The 7,603-nt window shown below is 37.3% G+C and overlaps 1 non-coding gene across 1 annotated transcript; it reads left to right on the top strand.

The window, feature by feature from the left end:
• Positions 1–256: 256 nt before the first annotated feature.
• On the top strand, positions 257–451 carry LOC122150724. Its single transcript, XR_006163815.1, has one exon. It is a non-coding gene; the product is annotated as a U2 spliceosomal RNA (small nuclear RNA).
• The last annotated feature ends 7,152 nt before the right edge of the window (positions 452–7,603 follow it).

Below are 7,603 nucleotides of genomic sequence, written 5' to 3'. Positions count from 1 at the left end.
GCACACACACTCTCCTTCTTTCTCCCTCTCTCTCATCCGTAAATCATCCCTCATCCTCCAGCAGTCGGACTGCCATATTGATAAATAGTACCTGTCACATTAATGTAATTCTGAATTGCCCAGAAACATCATTTTGCTGCAAATACAATTCTGGAGTGTAATGGAATGTGCTAAGCCTTTTACAAATGAATGTTGAATGACTGTTCACAAAAAATAAATGAATAATGAGAAACAAAAATTACAGGATTTGGTAAATTTATCCTCTAAGTTTGCTTCTCAGCTAAGATCAAGTGTAGTATCTGTTCTTATCAGTTTAATATCTGATATGTCCTCTCTCCAAAGACAATATATTAAATGGATTTTTGGAGCCAGGAGATGGAATAGGAGCTTGCTCTGTCCACTCCATGGATCAACCTGGTATTGCAGTACTTCCAGGAATGGTGCACTCCCCTTCCAGAGAGTTCTGGTAGTGTAGTGCCTAAGGCCCTTGACTGCTAACCAGAAGGCTGGTGGTTCAAACCCACCAACCCCTCCTTGGAAGGAAGGGTGGGCAATCTACTTCTGCCTCAGAAACGCAAGGAGGGGTTGTTATGTGTTGGGGCCAACTCAACAGCACATAACAACAACAACAACAACAAGTTTGCAAAGTGTCATATGATACTACAAATAATGCTTTGGAAACATATTTCATCATGTCACTATCCTCTTGCAAGATTTAAAGCAGCTGCAGATTGCTCTTCAGAACGATCATAAATATTATTTAAAGCCTCACACCAGTTGATTTCATTTCCTAACTATCCCATCCCTCTCCTCACTCACTTTCCCGCACAAGTCTTCAGTTTCTTTTCTATTTCTCCCTACAACATTACCCCTCCAACATTGTTCCTCTTAGTCCTTAACCATTCTCACCTCCCTGCCTTTTGTCCTGTTATCCTCTCTACCTGGCTCGCCTGCCTGCCAGTCTGGGCCAGACAACTCCTCACAGGCTCAGATATAACATCCCAAAGTATTTTGAAGCAGGCAAATCTCACATCCATTTTTAAACTCTATCTTAACAGTCAAGAAATGAATATGAATATGACATAGGCAGAAGAAGAAAAACAAAGTCTACTAGCTTTGTTAATGAAAAGTAAGAAACCTCATATACTATATAATTTTATTTATGATTTATGTTGGAAAAGGAAAGACTATAGGAAGAAAAATAAAATCAGAGGTTGCCACGGCCTGTGTTTCAGGAAGGGGATTGACTAGAAAGAAGTATGAGAGAACTTCATGGGTGATAGAAATATTCTAAATCTTGATTGTGGTGATGGTTATACGATTGCACTCATTTGTCAAATTCGCTGAACTGTATGCCTGAAAAGGATGAATTTCACTGTATGTAATTATACTTTATCAAACTTGATTTTTAAAAAAATAAAAAGCCTTGAATAATTTGAACCATAAAGTCTGAGAGTCACAAAAGAGTATGGATATTGACTGCATATGGGTATTTATAATTTGCCTATTATGAAATTTATTTAAGCTCAGATAGTAGTCTAGTATGGGAGCTCTGGAAGCATAGTGGCTAAGACACTTGCCTGCTAACCAGACGGCTGATGGTTCAAACCCACCAGCCACTCCTCAGAAGGAAGTTTGGGCAATCCTACTTCCGTAGTGATACTGCCTCGGAAACTCAAGGAGGGGTCGCTATGAGTCAGGGCTGACTCGACGGCATATAACAACAACAACAACAACATGGGAGCTCTGGTGGTGTAGTGCCTAAGGCATTTGACTGCTAACCAGAAGGCTGATCATTCAAACCCACCAGCCACTCCTCGGAAGGAAGGTTGAGCAATCTACTTCCATAGAGATACCACCTCGGAAACCAAGTGAGAGAAGTTCAATTAGATTGACACAAGCTTCTGTGGTATTGGGGTGAGAGGGAATTTACCTCAAAGAAGTCAAGATCACACAAGCTGAACTATTTCTTCTGCAATAAAACCACTAGCTAGAATGTCAGTAAAATGCTAATATGATAGATCCTTTGAGGAGCTGGCCTCTGCCAACACCTCTACCAATTGTGTACATTTGTAATTAAGAAGAAGGGTGAGTTCTCTAAATCTGGACTTCTAGTTCCCAGAAGACAATGTACTCCAGAAGTCCTTTAAACCAAAAGAAAATAATTATAAATAAAATAATCCATTTAAGGTTATTAAATCTGTGATTGGTCAAAATAAAGAAACGAAAGACTAAATATTGCAAACTATCATTAGTATACTACATACAAGAAATAAATTATTTCTACATGTATATTTGTATGTGCTGTAACAATGTTTGGGTATCTACTAGAGCTGACAAGGGATAAGGATGTGATGACTTCTTCACCACAGCCAGCTACCCTGAGGGAGCTTGTAGTAGACCTGTGGGCTTGGGACCATGCTCGCAGGGGACGTCAAGCTCAACTGGTGTAACACACTACACAAAAACATTGTTCTACATCCTACTTTGGTGAGTAGTGACTAGGGTCTTAAAAGCTTGCCAGCAGCCATCTAGGTGCAACAATGGGTCTCTCCTCATCCAGAGCAAAGAAGAATGAAGAAAACCAAAGATGCATGGAAACAATTAGTTCAAGGGACTAATAGACTATGTGATCCTCAGCCTATATGACCATGAGATCAGAAGAATTAGATGGTGCCCTACTACCACTGTCAACCACTTAGAGGGGGATCTGTGCAGGAGACCCTGGATAGACAGGGAGAAAAATGTGGAATAAAACTCAAAAAAAAAAAAAACCACCAGATTTGCTGATCTGATAGAGCCTGGTGACATCCCTGAAACTAGGGCCCTTAGTTACCCTTCAGGTCTGGAACTGAATTCATTCTTGTAGCTTCCAGCCAAATAATAGACAGGCATATTGGGTACACATTTACATCAGGTAGATACACTCAATCTTGGGAGAAAAGAAGGGCAGTGTTTGCACAGGAAGATAGCCTGAGGGTTGGGAGTGCATGGGAGGGAAGGACAAAAGGAAGAAGTAACTACAGGGAGAAAGTGGGAAGAGAGAAAAAAAAAATTTAAAGAAAAGAAATTATTTTAACTCAGTTTATGAAAATTATACTATTACAACATTACTCTTTCTAGGAATTTTATTCCCAGAAAGCATTCCTGGGCAACGTAAACCATTAACGTGCTTGGCTGACAACTGAACCAGAGGTACCTGGAAGAAAGGAGTGGTGATCTACTTCTGCTGCATCAGCCACTGTAAACTCTATGGAGCTAAATTCTACTCTGACACACATGGGGTCACCATGAATCAGAATTGTCTCAAAAACAACTGGTCAACTAGTTTATATTACCCAGAATGTTAAAGAAAAGTTAGATCAAACTTTTAATTTGCTTTACCTCCAATTAAGATTAAAAATTACTTATGTGTTTACATGTGCACATTTTTTTTTTATTTTTGTTGTGATTTGGGTGAAATTTTACAGAGTAAATTCACTTTCCATACAATGTGCACATTATTAATACTGCTAGTCATAATAACTTACTATCCCCACTAACAAATTTCATGAAATTTACCTAATTTTTCAGTATATCTTTAGATGAATCCCTCCTCTTGACTTTCATTATCCCGTTTTGTAAACTTAATGATAAAATGTACTTGTAGTCACTATAAAATTATGAAATTTATGGTAATCTATCTATCTAAAGATTTACAACCTTGGAGACCCAATAGGGGTCACTATGAGTCAGAATTAACTCAATGGCAGTGAGTTTGGCTTTTTGATTTATCTAAACTTCATGGTAAGAAATTTTAAATGTTTCAGCCTATAAATTGATTCTGAAGAACAGAAAGAAACTACGGTGATTACCTAATTAAAGTAGCTCCCTGCCAAATGCAGAATGGTCTGACTTTGTAAATGTGTTTTTAATTCTCTTATTTCAACAGAAAATACAATATAAAAAAAGAAATGCAACTACTTCACAGCCTTATAATTTCACTTCAAAATTAAATTTGCTTGTTGTTGTTGTTGTTGTTTTGCTTTGTTTTATGTAACAGAAAATAACAAGATAACAAGAGCAATGAATGGCCCATTAAGTTTGCAGGTCATTTGCATATAATAACAAGCACAAAAATCTAAAATCATTTTCAAATTGTAGTATTCAGGCAATAATCATCCCATTTACTGTTCTTTGGAACTCTAAACAAATTATTTAATGATGATTACCTTTAGCTATTTTAGGTTTTATAAGGACAAATGTGTACTTCCTAGAAAGAGATGGTTCACCAAAGCAATACAGCATTTAGGGTTGAATCATGTCCATAAACGCTGAAATATCAGTCTGCTCCAAGGTCATGTACTGAAAATTGATGGGCTGAGCAAAGGGAAAGAACAGAAAAGCCTCTTATGCTCCCAAGTGTGCTCATGGGAATGCGTTTCTAAAATGTTTAACAATACTGCCTCCAATGCAGAGATTTGGAGTCAGCGTAGCATACTGTTTTTGATAATATACTTTACTATGGGATAAATAACTATGGAGCAAGTTGTTTGAAACTCTGTGTCTAATCTATAAAATACAGTTAATGGGTATTTCATAAGACTGTTGTGAGTATTAAATGAGAAAATATATCTAAAGCTCTTAGAAAATACCTAGAATTCAGTATGTACTCCTGAATATTAGTTATCACCTATTGCTGTTATTGTTGTTGTAATAATAGCTGCAGTTTTGGGAGCATTTACTATTTTCCAGACACTTAAACACTTTAATGTTCTTTGTTTCTGCAAAGTAGTATCATTATCTATTTTACAGCTGGGAAAATTGTGCTAAAAGAGTCTAAGTTCAATAAGGGCATGTCAGCCTAGACCAAGCCTGAATTCACACCATGATCTGCCTGAGGTCAGAGTCTGAACTCTGTTCACTTTACCATTTTATCAGGAAGACCCTGTGTTCTTCATATACACACATATAAAAGAAAAAATATATATATTCTTTACTCAAAGTAGTACAATGAAGTATAACTTTTAAAAAGTCAAAATCTAAAGTCTTAGAACACAGTGCCCATAGTCTCTAAAAATATCCGTGTTTATTCCTTCATAACTCACATAATTAACCCTGAGACATCTCATATAAAAGCACGTGCTAGCCTCTTAAATAAATTTTTAAGGTTTTAAAATGAAATAAACATTAAAACATAGTTAAAAGTGTACGCTAGACTATTAGTAGCAGAATAGTTGATTAACAAGAAGCATTGTCGTTTAGTAAACTCATAAGCAAATGGTCAGAGGCAAAGTACTCTATTCTGAAGAGGGAGCTGAGTGCTTTTGAATCTTAAACTCCTAATCTGAGCAATGGTGATGTATAACGAACCTTTCTAGTAGGGCTCTTAGAAATAATAAAAACTCACTGCTTATAACCTACTCTTGCTATTCTCACAGCATTTATTTCCTATGCCACATATTTCTTCTTCCAGTTGTCATCAAGTTGGCTGTATGTAACTCATGGCAACCCTATGTGTGTCAGAGTTCTAGAACTGTGCTCCAAAAGGCTGTTCATGGCTGATTCTTCAGCAGTAGATCACCCAGACTTTCTTCCAAGGAGCCCCTTGGGGAGACTCAAACCTCCAACCTTCCAGTTAGCAGCTGAGTACATTAACCATTTGCACCATATAGTGACTCCATGCCACATATAGTGTATGATTTCTAATTCTCTTGAGTTGTTTTTTGCTTATACATCTTATTCTCCCAATGAGTGACTATTACATTCTTTTTTCTTTTCCTTAAATTAGAGTTCAGAGCACACTTGTTGAATGCAATTAAATGTATCCAAATTCTAAATAGAAGATGGTCATTATCACTACATCACTGTGCTCGTTACTATTAATCCCCATAGATAGTCACATAAAAAGTACAGAAACTATTTAAACCAATGGGAATGGACCAATAAAAACATACAATAAGAAAGAAAAGCAGATGTTTAATGTGCTATGATAGACTCATTGGACAATTCTCAAAAGGCACAAAGACATGAGATCAAGTTGTTCAGTACTAAAAAAAAAAGCATTGGAAAATTTTTTCTTGCTGGCCAATATGCCCGACAGGATTTTTGCAAAAAGAAGAAAACAGCACTGTGTTTAGTGAAAACAGTTTGTCCTCAGGACAATTTCTCATTCTCAATTGGTTTGAGCTTTCCAGGTCAAACCAGCTGAAAGTCCTTAAATGGCTCTAATTCAAGAGCAATAATGTGGGTAATTTATGGTTTGTAAGCCAAGAGTTCAAAATGGGAAAGGTAAGCAACCATACTTCCAGCTTGAAATGGGGGGTAGGTGGTTGAGGGGGATGACATCTTCACCATCGGTGCCACTACGCCCAGATATCAGCAAGGTATGAGATGTGCACATTACTGGTTAGCATACAAAAACTAAACTGACTCATAGCGAACCCCTTTAAGTTTCCAAGGCAGGAAATTTTTACAGAAGTAGGTTGTCTAGTCTTCCTTCTGTGGAGTGTCTGGTGGGTTTGAACTGTCAACCATCTGGCTAGGAGTCAAATGCCTTAGGCACTATGCCACCAGAGCATACAATGTCACAAGGTGCAAATTCCTGAATGCAGTCAATGTGGGAATCTGGGCTCGAATCTGACATGTTAGCACAGAGTTGGTATATCTCCAGTCACCATAATTCCTTACTATAACATCTTTCATCACACTCATTAAGGAAGAAAAAGAGATTACATGTGGTCACCAGATTTGTTTTGATTCTGAAAGAAAGCCACATCCTTTAGTTACCCCTTATCATTTTTTTTTTTGTTTTTTTGTTTGTTTTTTTGTGTGGTATGTGTGTGCATGTGTGTGTCTTGGTTTTTTGTCGTTTGTGTTTTTTTTGCTAAAAATGAAGATGCCTTGACTGACTTACTGATGAAAGCCAAAGACTACAGCCTTCAATATAGACATACTTCAACACAAAAGATATAAAAAGCCTCACAATTAGACCAATAAGCAAAATTATAATAAATGGAGAAAGTTTCCAAGCTGTCTAGGATTTCATTTTACTTAAATCCATCATCAATGCCCATGGAAACAGCAGTCAAGAAATCAAATACTGTATTACATTGGACAAATCTGCTGCAAAAGACCTCTTTAAAATGTTCAAAAATGAAGATGTCACCTTGAGGACTAACATGCACCTGACATAAACCATGGTATTTTCAGTGACCTCATATGCATGCAAAAGCTGGACAATGAATAAGGAAAAGCAAAGAAGAATTGATGCCCTTGAATTATGATACTTATGAAGAAGAATATTGATTATATCATGGATTGTCAGAAGAACAAGCAAATATATCTTGGAAGAAGCACAACCAGAATGCTCCTAGAAGCAAGGATAGAGAGGATTCACCTTGCTTACTTTGTTATCAGATGAGACCAACCCCTGGGGAAGGATATCACATTTGGTAGAGGGGAGGGTCAGCAAAAAAGAGGAAGCTCTTCAACAAGATGGATTGACACAGTGACTGCAACAATGGGCTCAAACCTCGTAAGGATGGTGCAGGACTGAGGAGGATTTTGTTCTGTTGTACATAGGATTGCTATGCTTTGGAACCGACTCAACAGAACCTAACAA

The sequence above is a fragment of the Orycteropus afer genome, unplaced genomic scaffold, assembly GCF_000298275.1.
Source record: "Orycteropus afer afer isolate SDZICR_OR568_19922 unplaced genomic scaffold, OryAfe1.0 scaffold00214, whole genome shotgun sequence".
Classification (NCBI taxonomy): Eukaryota; Metazoa; Chordata; class Mammalia; order Tubulidentata; family Orycteropodidae; genus Orycteropus; species Orycteropus afer.
This window is presented reverse-complemented; position numbering and strand designations above follow the sequence as displayed.